The sequence below is a fragment of the Osmerus mordax genome, chromosome 23 (genome assembly GCF_038355195.1).
Source record: "Osmerus mordax isolate fOsmMor3 chromosome 23, fOsmMor3.pri, whole genome shotgun sequence".
NCBI classification, from domain to species: domain Eukaryota; kingdom Metazoa; phylum Chordata; class Actinopteri; order Osmeriformes; family Osmeridae; genus Osmerus; species Osmerus mordax.
The window spans coordinates 6,223,186-6,235,703 of record NC_090072.1 but is presented as its reverse complement, the minus strand read 5'-3'; the positions used below and the strand labels follow the sequence as shown (position 1 = coordinate 6,235,703).

The window sequence follows — 12,518 nt, the reverse complement described above, 5'->3', positions numbered from 1 at the left end:
CTGTACACGCACACACAGGCAGACACACACCCACTGCCACTGTTTGAAGAAAGTACAGTAAATGCAATGCCCAGAGACAGAGCCTCATGCACAGTTAATGTTTCTGCTGTCTGGATGATTAACGTTACCTGATTCCCGCTCCCAAACGGCTCCAAAATTTCAGTCCCCTCCCGCCTCACCTTCTGTGGCTGACACACTCCTGGGCCTGGGTAAAAATAGCCGCTCCGCCCCTGTGCCACGCTTTGTTCCTCTCGCTGCCTTTCAGGATGAGCTCCTGCTCCGGTTGAAGGACCTAGGAGATTTTTTAAGAGAGAGACAGAGAGAGAGGAGAGAGAATGTTACATGTTTGAAAAGTTGCAATGTACTTGAGAGAAGTTGGTGTGAGGATTGTTTGTCAACACAGTCTAGTGTTTGTGTACCTGTCAGAACTGTGGTATTATACTATTTGCTGTTATGTTGCGTTTGTCAAAGCCCTGTTTAAAAATATAAAAGGCACAGCAATGGAACAGCGACTGTGGGTTGACAGAAGTATAGTGAATGTACGTGGAAGCTAGCCTAACTACTACTGAGAACAGTAGGCTACTGTTAGCCTATAGGCTAACAGTGCACGGAAGAGAAAGCTGGCAGTTGGCCAGAACTCAACAACCATAAAATGACACACGAATTCCATTACAAAGCTTACTTAAACTTTTTGTTTTTAAAGAAAACTGTTGTTGGTGTTTTGTGTTATCGTCGTGAATAAACGTAGCCCACTTTGTCCTTTGCTGGGCCATGACACTCAAACCGACCGTCCTCAGCTGTCGTCCGAACGCGGCAAGCTGCGCTGTCCAATCAGCGTTGATGAAGTCCAGGTGCGCGTTTGTCCTTCCAAACACGGTGAAGTAGATCAATACCAATTCCCCCGTGGTTTGCCATCAACCCATCCCACACAACCGCTTAGTGACAGAAAACACCCCGAGTAAAAAAACGGTTACAGAATGCATCGCAGACATAACACATTGGCTCATTTATTTAAAGTTATATCAAATACAGGACTTCATTGTATTTCATTGTATCACGTCGTATAAAGGTCTAGTCGTAAAATTGCCATTTTGTGTTTAATCATAATAGGCTATATAGACAGCTTACAAATGTAATTAGGCCTAACCAATCTTATTTCTTTCCCTGTTTTTCTCTAACAATTGGGCAGTTTGTCTGGATAGAGGCTCTAGCTGTCCTTCGCGCGTCTGATGTGTTTAGGGAATGCGTTCACGTCTAATGCTAATCTGAATGACACCAGTGGAAATCTTGGCTATGTTTCAGCGGCTAGCTTTGGGCTGGTCCAACGACCTTCTCTCAAGGCACATGGAAAGTTTTGCCAGCTCAATATGTCACTGCGAAAATGGAAGGAGAAGGAGAACTAAAATGAAATGGGATGCATTAGTAATTGCATAGAAGACAAAGATGTTTGCTGCTCAGTGTGTTAACAGTATAACACATGTAATTACATGTGTGCTATTGTTATAAAATACAATCTGCTATTATATAGGGGACTTTATATGGTGAATGAATCTTGGGGATATGTTGCTTCAATCTGTCTCAAAATGAAAAGGCGTAGAATTACAAATGATGGCTCTGGTTCCAGCCCTCTCACTGGGTGGCAATTGTGTCAAACAATTCTATCAGCCTCTGTGGTGACGTCCATGGCGAATCAGTGTTTTGCTGAGATAAACAACTGATGGTTGTAGAATCAGGAAATTCTCCAGACATACAGTAATTATAACGAGTGAAGTAAGTTTTGAGCAAATTAGCCTTCCCGAGTAAGTTGAAACAAAGTGTTAAAATGGGGTTAATTGAATTTTAAGCCTTGTCACAGAAGATTATGAAGACCATGAAACAGCACTTTAATTACGTTATTACCATGTGGATTAAGGCATTGAGTATTTTTTACCCAGTAATTATAGTTACACTGTCCATGCATTTCAATGCCGTTTAGTCGCAGTGGTTTTGGTCTTAACAATTGACAATCCAAACATTGAAGAAAGTTTTATTTCAAAATAGCGACACCACATAATGCATAAGGATAATGACGGCAATTCGGTGCTAATTCTTAACTTGTGCTCTGCAGTACATCCTAGGATTATGAGGATATGGTGTTAATAAGTCATTCATGTGAAGTAGTAAGACTTGATTGAAGCTATTTTTAAACCAGAACAGCAAAACAGTGGGGACATGTGGAAAAGCTGTCCCTCAATCTATAACTCTATTTAAACATTGTAATGTATTATAGACAGATGCATTTAAGAGTACAGTCTGTCTTCTTAGAAGTTTGTTTCTGCAAATTATATGAAATTACTTAGAAAGACTTTGGTTTAAAACCATTATAATGCAAAAAAAAAAAAAAGACTCCAATACTTTCAACTCGGAGGTCAAGCTGTTGGTAGATGTTAGTGTTATCTCCAGATTATTTATGATTCTGATGTTTGCAGTATCTGCTTTTTTATGTCCCAAGATGTAGAACTCTGAGCAATTCATGTAACCAGACCATGATTTGCCACAACTACATACTGGTTTCAGCCTAATTGATTACCATATGAAGTGAAAATACACAATGTCTTCATCTTATTCAAATGTAAGATGGTGGCTATCACATAATCATGTCTTGGGGCCAAAGACTCTCTAGGGAAGCCAGTATGAGAGAGAGGGGAGGGACTGCTTTGAGAGTGAGAGAGAGAGAGAGAGAGAGAGAGAGAGAGAGAGAGAGAGAGAGAGAGAGAGAGAGAGAGAGATGTTCTGTGCCAGATCATTTGGATGTCGTATTTCAAGGGGGGTTGGGGGTTGAGATATTCAGGAGATCTTTAAGGAACACTCTGCAAAGAAGACAAAAAGCGAGCACTCTGTTCTTCTGTCCTCCCGAGCCATCTTGAAAGCCATTAGACAGCCTGGACGAGGCAGCAGAGATCCAAATCATGAGATAGCAACTGCCCTTTTGTTACATGAAGTGGAGATTTTCTCACTAAAACTACATTTAAATCCTCATGTGATTGCTCCGTTGTCAATATGTTAAGACACATTATGTAGTGAGCATTCTAAGGGGGGTTTTAGCACATAATAGTGTTTGTTAGCAACCCCTTGACGGAAGTACGAGGAGGCAGAGGGTTCTCACTGATGTCTTTATTAGCTATCGCCGTTCGACGTTGATTTCTTTGTAGTACTATGCATCAACATACATCGTACACGAAGACTTCTAGACACCGTAAAACTACACAAAGAATACACAAATACAACAATGTAAATACACATATAGCACAAAGGAAATCATGTCTCGAAACATGTGCTACTATTACAAACATGTGATCATGTCTCGAACATGTGCTACAATTACATTCAATTATACGTGCGGAGGTAAAATATTACAAGACAAGTTTGACACATATACAAATTACCTCGCTCCGCTTTCCAAAGGGAAACCATACAAATGTAGACTCATGTTCACCACACGACCATCCATAAACGAAATGCTGCTCCTTATAACAACGTCTGCATTAAACTTCTTTCAGGTAATTTAGCGCTTCACAGCTGCACGCACCTTACGTGATGACGTAAGTCAGCCCAGAAACATCAAAACAAAAAGCCGGTCATTACACTCCCACCAATCATGTTATGATAAACAAACACATGAAACAAATCATACATGATATTAACCTTGATGACCACACAAACTCAGACAAGTAAATGCATTGACAATTTGACAAATCACATTTAGAAACCATTCGTCTGATATGAGTATGTCATGTATTACTCTCAAGTAAGACCACTAATTTCTGAACTGGTCTTTCGATTATTGTAGATTTAGTGTGTTTCTGATTAGGTTTTGATCGCTCACTGGTTTGAACTTTCACCTTTCTAACTAGGCCATCACTTCCATGAGTGACTTCAACCACTCGGCCTAACTGCCATTGGTTTCTTGGCAGCATGTCTTCCTTGATAATGACTACGTCATCAACTTTAACATTTCGTCGGGGAACATGCCACTTTTGCCGTAGAGATATGTTCATTAGGTATTCTCTTTTCCACCGACTCCAAAACTGTTCTATGAGGTACTGAACTCTGCGCCACCTTTTGTTTGCATAGAGGTCTTCCTTCACAAATGTGCCTGGCGGAGGAAGAGCAATCCTTGACTTCATCATTATTAGATGGTTGGGCGTCAACGGTTCCAGTGACTTTGGGTCATTAATACCATCTACTGTCAATGGACGACTATTAACGATAGCCATCGCTTCGTAGAACAAGGTTCTAAGAGAGGAGTCATCAAGTCTGCCAGGACACAGAGAGAGCGTAACATTCAGCACACTGCGCACAGTCCTAATCTGGCGTTCCCAGACACCACCAGTGTGACTTGCTGAAGGAGCGTTAAAAATGAACTCGCATTGTCTTCCGAGTAGGAAAACTTCAAGAGTCTTGACATCACATTCCTTGAGAGCTTCTTTGAGCTCATTTCTAGCTCCTACAAAGTTGGTGCCACAGTCACAGTGGAGTTGACGTATTGCTCCGCGAAGACTAATAAAACATCTTAAAGCGTTGATAAACATGTCTGTTGTCAGATCTTCGAGCATTTCGATGTGAACAGCTCTAGAGGAGAGGCACGTGAAGATGAGTCCGTATCTCTTGTACTCCTTCCTACCTTTCTTTACAAGGAATGGACCGAAGCAGTCCATGCCGGAGTAAGAAAACGGATCCGAGGCCTCAACACGCTCTGTAGGAAGCTCAGCCATACGCTGTTCCTCTGTTGGCCGTCTGAGTTTTCTGCATCGTACACATCTATGTATCAATTTAGCAACGGATTTACTACCACCTACAATCCAAAATCCATTGGATCTGAGCTCCATTAGTGTTTGATACCGCCCTTGATGGCATGCTTTGGTATGGTAGTGGGTCAGAATAAGATCTGTGATATGATTGTCCTTAGGCAAAATGACTGGGTGTTTTAACTCTTCACTAAGAGATGATAGCTTCAACCTTCCTCCGACATGAAGGAGACCATCTTTCAAGATGGGGTCAAGTTGAAAGAGTGTACTTGAGTCCTGAAGAACATTTCCCTTTTTGATCATCCTTATCTCTTGGGAGAAAACATGTTCTTGGAGAAGCTTTATCACACTCTCAGAAGCCCTTTTGCACTCCTCCACAGTTATAATAGCATTGGGACATTGTTGTTTTGAAGCCAGCCGTTTTATTCTAGCAACTACTGTAAGGAGTGTTCTCCAAGAGGATACATGTCTGAAACGGTTAAGGAAGTCTGGTTTGCCATTGCCTTTGGTAACAAGAGCTTGAGCTGATCTGACTTCAGGGTCACCCACGAGTAAGTTATTTGAAGAGTTGAGTGTGGGACACACCTCTCTTTCCCACAGGAACTTAGGTCCTGATATCCAGGTTGTTGTCGTTAAGTCTGAAGCATAAAGACCTCTTGAGGCGTGATCAGCAGGATTTTCACATGTATTTACGTAAAACCACTGGCTTGTGTCTGTGAGTTCTCTTATCAGCTGAACCCGATTTGCCACGAATACATGAAACCTCCTTGCTTCATTATTAATATATGCTAACACCACCTGTGAGTCAGTCCAGAAGAACTCCTGATCAATCTTCATCTCCAGCTCAGCCTTTAACATAGAACTCAACTTTGCGGCAACAACAGCTGCGGTCAATTCCAACCGTGGAATACTTTTGATCTTTGTGGGTGCCACTCTGGCTTTGGCAATCACAAGACTGCAGTGTATTTCATTCTTGTCATTTTTGAACCTCAGGTAAGAACATGCACCATATCCTATGTTGCTTGCATCTGAGAAGTGGTGCAGCTCAGTCCTGACTATGTCACTGAAAGACGGAGGGTGGTAACACCTTGGAATGCTGAAGTCCTTCAGCCCCTGGAGGCTATTTTTCCACTCCTCCCACCGTGGAAGCACATCCTCAGGAATGGCGTCATCCCATCCAACATTCCTACGGCACAACTCCTGCAAGATGCATTTTCCCTTAAGAAGGAAGGGAGCGATGGTTCCAAGAGGGTCATACACTGAAGCAGTGATTGACAGTATCCCACGACGTGTTACTGGCTGGTCCTTCAGTTTGACATCAAAGCTCAACGTATCATCTTTTGTGGACCACTGAATGCCAAGAACGTGTCCTGTAGTTTCAGGGTTAAGGTTGAGTGGTGTGGTGGTTGTTGACCATTCTGAAGAGTCTACACAGCGTAGAACTTCTTTCTCATTCGAATTGAATTTATGAAGTCGTAGACCTCCACGCTTGCACAGTGCTTGAGACTCAATGACAAGCTCTTTAGCTTCCTGGATCGAAGGAACGGAGATCAAGCCATCATCCACATAAAAATTTGTCTTCACAAATGACGACGCTGACGGGTACTCAGACTTGTACTGTTCTGCTAAGTACTTAAGGCCAAAGTTGGCACATCCAGGGGATGAGGCAGCACCAAAAAGGTGCACAGCCATTCTGTACTCTTGAGGTTCTTTCTCCAAGTCTCCATTCTCCCACCACAAGAACCTCAGGTAATTCCTATCATTTGAAGGAACACGAAACTGGTGGAACATCTTTTCGATGTCACAGGTCACAGCAACCTCTTCCTTCCTAAACCGGCAAAGTACTCCCACCAAGGAGTTGATCAAGTCTGGGCCAGTGAGCAGAGTATCGTTGAGAGAAACACCACAGAATTTTGCAGAACAGTCGAACACCACTCTCAACTTGTCTGGCTTTAGAGGGTGGTATACACCATGATGTGGTATATACCATGCCATTTCTCTCTCAGATGGTGGATGGGTTGGCTCTGCATCTCCCCTGCTAAACATCTCTTCCATAAAGACCTTATAATTGTCATAATACTGTTGGTTGGTCTTCAGCCTTTTCTTAAGGTGATGCAGTCGAGCAGTAGCTAGCCTTTTGTTGTTAGGTAGTAAAGGAGGACTGCTACTCTTAAAGGGAAGAGGTAGTTGATAATGTCCATCATCTTTCTGCTCGATTTTGTCGCTAAGAAGACTGATGAAACGAACGTCCTCTTGGGACACATGTTTGTCCTCATAGCTCCTCTCATTGAAGTCCGACTCCAGTACCCTCAAAACATCATTAGCCGATGGAAGTGATATCTCTTTCACTGAGACTCGATGAACGAAGCTTTGGCTTCCTTGTCTGTCCAGATGGGGGTTGCAAAGGCCTATGATGCTCCATCCAAGCTCCGTTTTCTGTGCAAAAGGCTCATTTTCACTGCCAACAATTACTTTTAACGGAGCCAATGCTGAAGGACAGTCGTATCCAATCAGCAACCCTATATCGCAGCTCTGGAGTGGTGACAGCTCACTTGTTATGTGCTTAAGATGAGGCCATTGCAAAGCTGTCTCTTTGGTTGGTATATACGACTTGTCAACAGGGATGAAGTCACATGAATAGGCTTGCTGCACCTTAATGGGGTTTCCACCACTGAGTCCTCGAACTCGTAGACCTCTGACTTTAAAACTAGTGGTGACAGTATCATTGGCTGTCATGGTACTGAGCCTAAGCTTCACTGGTTGACTGTTAACTTCTAGTTCATCAAGAATGTCTTTCAAGATGAAAGTAGAGTCACTTTGGGTGTCAAGTAGAGCATAAGTGAGTATTTCATTTTGTGGCTCCTCCCCTGTAGAGATGAGGACAGGAACAATACTGGACGTAGCAGAAGCACGTTGTGTCAGTGCATAAGACATAACATTTTGGACTTCTTGACTAGTCTCTACTTCTGCGTCTGATCTTAAAGCTTTCACTGCTCCCTTGACTCTGTCTTCGTGCAAGCAAGTAGGGTGACGCAGTCCACATATGCCACAAGTGTGTCTCTTCTTACAGGTCTTGGTAATGTGTCCCGTTCTGAGACATCCGAAACAAAGTCGTTTTTCACGAATGAAAGACCTTTTGTCGTCTGTAGACTTTGCTGCAAAGGTCGGACATTTGGCAATGTAGTGGGTTTCACTCTCACAAACAGAACATGGTTTCGTTTGATTGAACTCTTGTGTTTTTGTTGCAGCACCCTTAACCTTAACTGTTGTGTTGAGCGCTTTGACCCTTTTTGGGAATTTATCTTCTGAGACCTTACAGCTCATAAAAAGTGAAGAGGTTACAGGGTTACAAGCTATCTTGGATTCCCTTTTCAGAAACTCTGCAAACCTTTTGAAGCTTGGATAGTCACCAGACGCATCCAACTCTTCAACCACAAGTCTGTTCCATTTCCTTATTATCCACTCGGGTAGTTTCTTGAGTAGTTTGAAGTTTTCCTCGCTGTCATTCAGGATTGACAAACCCTTTACGTGCGGGATTGCTTCAACACAGCTTTGTAGAAAGTCTGTAAACTCTCGCAAGGAGAGAGGATCATTTGCTCCAATTTTTGGCCACTTCATAAGTTTTTCGCGAAAGGCTCTCTGAACAATGAAAGAATTGCCATATCTTTCTTCAAGGACCTGCCAGGCACCTCGATACGCATCTTCCGAGTCTCTATAAAAGAATCCTTCAACAGCCTTTAGAGCTTCTCCGGCCAGGTAGTTTTTCAAGTAAAACATCTTCTCATTTGCTAGAGTTACTTTGCGGTCAATGAGGGCTGTGAATGACATCTTCCAGTTGACAAACTTTAGTGGATCACCAGTGAAAATAATTGGTTCTGGAACAGGAAGTCGACTTAAACTTAAGGAGTTTACTAATGCTTGGGCTAAGCTCACAGTCTCTTGACTAGTCTTCACCTCAGGAGAGGTTTGTTGGTGCTGGAATGGCTCTGCCTTAGGATTTAGCTGGAATCTGTTATTACACTCCTCTGCACCAAACTCTGTTTCATTTTCACCTCTGTTGTAATCTTCAGGATTGTCCTCAAAATCATTGTATGCCTTTACACGAGCTGCAGCTACTTTAACTTCTTTATCTGCTTGTAGCATCTGAAGCTTTGTTTTCTCCTCATCAAGTCTTAAAGACATCTCAGTTTCTTTCTGTTTAATTTCTGCTTGCATTTTTACTTCGTTAAGCTTCCAGTCAGTCTCTATTTTGCGCAGTTTTGCTTGCTGATCATATATTTCTTGCATGGCTTTTGCTTGCTCTATTTTGGCTGCAAGTTCTGCTTCTGCATCAGCTCTCCTACTGGAAGCCGAGGAGGTCTTTGACTTAATCTCATGGGATATATTAGTATCTTGAGATGACTCTGACACGACTGTATCTGTGTTTGTACAACCAAAAACAGATTCATACTCATCTTTGTTTAACATTTGTCTAACTCTTTCTTTGACAGTTTCTTCATTTTGAGTATCATCTAATGTTTCTAATCGTTTGCTCACCACATCACATATTTCTGTAGTGAGCGTGGTGCAGGTATCCATTCTTTTAATAATCTCTGGTGTTGTAGTTTGATTGCGTAACAAGGGGGCATACTCTTGGCTAACTATATCTTGTCTGTTTTGAACGTCTCTCTGGATTTGGTCAAGATCTTCACCTGAGCAGAAAGTTTTTAATGTAGACCTAGTTTCTTTAGCTAATTGCTTCCAGGAGTCATAAGCCTTGTTAAAAGCCTTCTCGTGTTTCTTCGATTCCTGGTTACGCATCTCTAGGCCTTTCTTTGTAAGACTTCCCTTTCGTGAACTTGATCTTATTTGTTGCGTTTCTGAAGGACAGTTAGATTCCTCTGCAGAGGCTGACATTTCCCTAACTTGTGCTGCTGTTTGCATAATTGTGTCTTTCTCCATTTGTCTGTCTTTAATTTTAAATAGGGTACTGACCTACTCGTATCAGACATCTATTTTGACACTCCAATATTTAACAAACAGGAAACAATCTTTTGTGCAACACCATAAGTCAGACATTCAAACTTTTCAAATACCTAGCCACGTAAATACAGCTAATACAACTCTGCATTAACGTATATTAAACTTATCAAAGCACCAAATGAATAGGACCTGCTTTCAGTCTTTGTTGAACCGATCTTGCTACTCCAACGTCGAGTCTTGTTGAAGCGTTTACTCCAACGTCGAATCTTGCTGAAGCGTCGAGTTTTACTGTTAGCAACCCCTTGACGGAAGTACGAGGAGGCAGAGGGTTCTCACTGATGTCTTTATTAGCTATCGCCGTTCGACGTTGATTTCTTTGTAGTACTATGCATCAACATACATCGTACACGAAGACTTCTAGACACCGTAAAACTACACAAAGAATACACAAATACAACAATGTAAATACACATATAGCACAAAGGAAATCATGTCTCGAAACATGTGCTACTATTACAAACATGTGATCATGTCTCGAACATGTGCTACAATTACATTCAATTATACGTGCGGAGGTAAAATATTACAAGACAAGTTTGACACATATACAAATTACCTCGCTCCGCTTTCCAAAGGGAAACCATACAAATGTAGACTCATGTTCACCACACGACCATCCATAAACGAAATGCTGCTCCTTATAACAACGTCTGCATTAAACTTCTTTCAGGTAATTTAGCGCTTCACAGCTGCACGCACCTTACGTGATGACGTAAGTCAGCCCAGAAACATCAAAACAAAAAGCCGGTCATTACAGTGTTTACTTGACTATTTACTTGAACCAATAGGCCTATTTGATTAGTCAGTTTGTTTACTAGACCCCTTCGATTGGGGGAGTCGCCGATGTTATGTTAATAGATATTGATACCGCTTAATGGTGGACAAATAATTCATGTTGAGATGGTTCTCACACCTTCATCGTATTTGTCCACACTTTCTGACAGCTACATGACGCCTGATCATCATTAGCCTGTCTCCTCTACAGGCCCCATCCACGGGTTGGTGGATGGAAGGGAAATAACGGCTTTGGCCTGCGGAGCTTTGTTGCACAGTCCTGTCAAGTTGAGTCAATTCTAAATCTCTCTCTCTCACGCTTTCAGGTGATGCGCACACAAAAAGCCCAGCCGTCTACGTCCGCAGCCCTAACACCCTCTGTCAGCCGGCTGTCCCCACGGTCACAGCACCGACTCATCTTTCTGCTGACGTCCCTCTGCTAAAGTTGCCAGCCCCAGCATTCTAAAAGGCCTGCCGTGGCCCCGGGGCACGGCAACAACCGGCAGCGCACAGCACAGGTGCGTCTCGGGCCTATCACTTAGGGAGTATGGTCGGCGACGGAGTAAAATGCTAACTGAACAGGGCCACGCCTCTTGTCGGTCACGATTCCTCCCCCATCTAACAAATACAGTGGGGGCGTTTCATTTGATTGTGATGTTAGAGGGTTGTTGTTTTTTCTCCAATTAATACGCACGTCTTGGGCCACACTCGAGATAATTAGCGTTGTTTTTCGCCAACGACACACAGCAGATGGGGATGTAGCCATTAATTATCCAGAGAAGTATACATTCAGTCCCACAAGTTGGTAGTTTGGGGGAAAGAAGAATACCGCCCTTCTGTTTCTCATTACTCTTTAAAGTGTGCAGAGTGCTGAAACAAGAGCCAGGAATAAGGCAGAGGGAGTGATTGTTGTGGCTCCATCATTATCTTCTCCCGTCATTTAGCCCTAGCAGAGATGTGCTTGAACCCCAAGGGGCTGATGTGTGAGCACCAAGCTGTTCCGGAACTGGATCCCGTGGCCCGGAGCTTGGATGAGCAAATACAATGTTTAGAGTGGTTCTACACTGTAGTCTGGTCTAAATAAAGTATCTCTTCCACTGGTGTTCCACAAAATGGATGACCTAACACAAGATGGGGCATGGGGGAAGCTATGATGAGAAAGGGTTATGAAAATATGTTTTGATATATTATGAGAGAAATAGAACCCAGGGCTCCTCAGTAGTTAGCTTCTATGACTATCATACCATGAGGGTCTTGGTCCTAATATAAAGACAGTAATCTCTTCATCTTTATATAGTATGGCAACCGATTAGAGTAACAGCTCATTGCTTCCAGTCATGGGGATTAAGATGTTGTGATATTCCAACATGGCCGTTTCTCCCTCCAGTGGTGGCAAGTCTGGTTGGAACTAGCGAGCTTGGTTCCGCATGGGTGGAGAGCTCTGTGAGTACAGCGTTTGCCTGGTGACAAAGAGGAACAGCACAGCTTATGAAATCCTCTAAAAATAAAATAAGATGGGAGGGGGGAGGATGGGAGGTTGGGGGCCCGAGCTTAGGAAGCCTTAAAAAGGAAACCAAGAGAGGAACTCAGGAATCCAGGGACCTTGTCTGGCCCGCATCCCTTTGATGTCATTTTGTCATCTCTAACTGTTTCCTAATCCGGCTTCTTGGCACACAGTAACCCCCCCCCCCCATTCCTACTCCCTAGTCATAATAGTGTCACTTAACTTACATTATTTTGATAAAATTATACAGGCAAGTGATTTAACTAGAATGCCAGTCTATACTATTAGGGAGAAAAAATGAGACCTTCAACGATGGAATTTTTCAGATGAATCATGCCCTTCCCCTTGAAGGAACTGTTCCTGATACTAAATTACGGGTTGCATTGCCCATGTTCCACCCCACAGCCTTTAATTAACTAGTCTTGTGTAGT

General features: G+C 42.8%; 2 long non-coding RNA genes across 2 annotated transcripts; both read right to left on the bottom strand.

Moving 5' to 3' along the window:
- Positions 1-3,138: 3,138 nt before the first annotated feature.
- On the bottom strand, positions 3,139-3,997 carry LOC136967764 (uncharacterized). The gene is made up of 2 exons (XR_010879518.1): positions 3,426-3,997; positions 3,139-3,241 (listed from the first exon to the last, which is right to left on the bottom strand). It is a non-coding gene; the product is annotated as an uncharacterized lncRNA (long non-coding RNA).
- A 6,081-nt stretch (positions 3,998-10,078) lies between these two features.
- On the bottom strand, positions 10,079-10,560 carry LOC136967893 (uncharacterized). The gene is made up of 2 exons (XR_010879539.1): positions 10,366-10,560; positions 10,079-10,181 (listed from the first exon to the last, which is right to left on the bottom strand). It is a non-coding gene; the product is annotated as an uncharacterized lncRNA (long non-coding RNA).
- Positions 10,561-12,518: the final 1,958 nt, after the last annotated feature.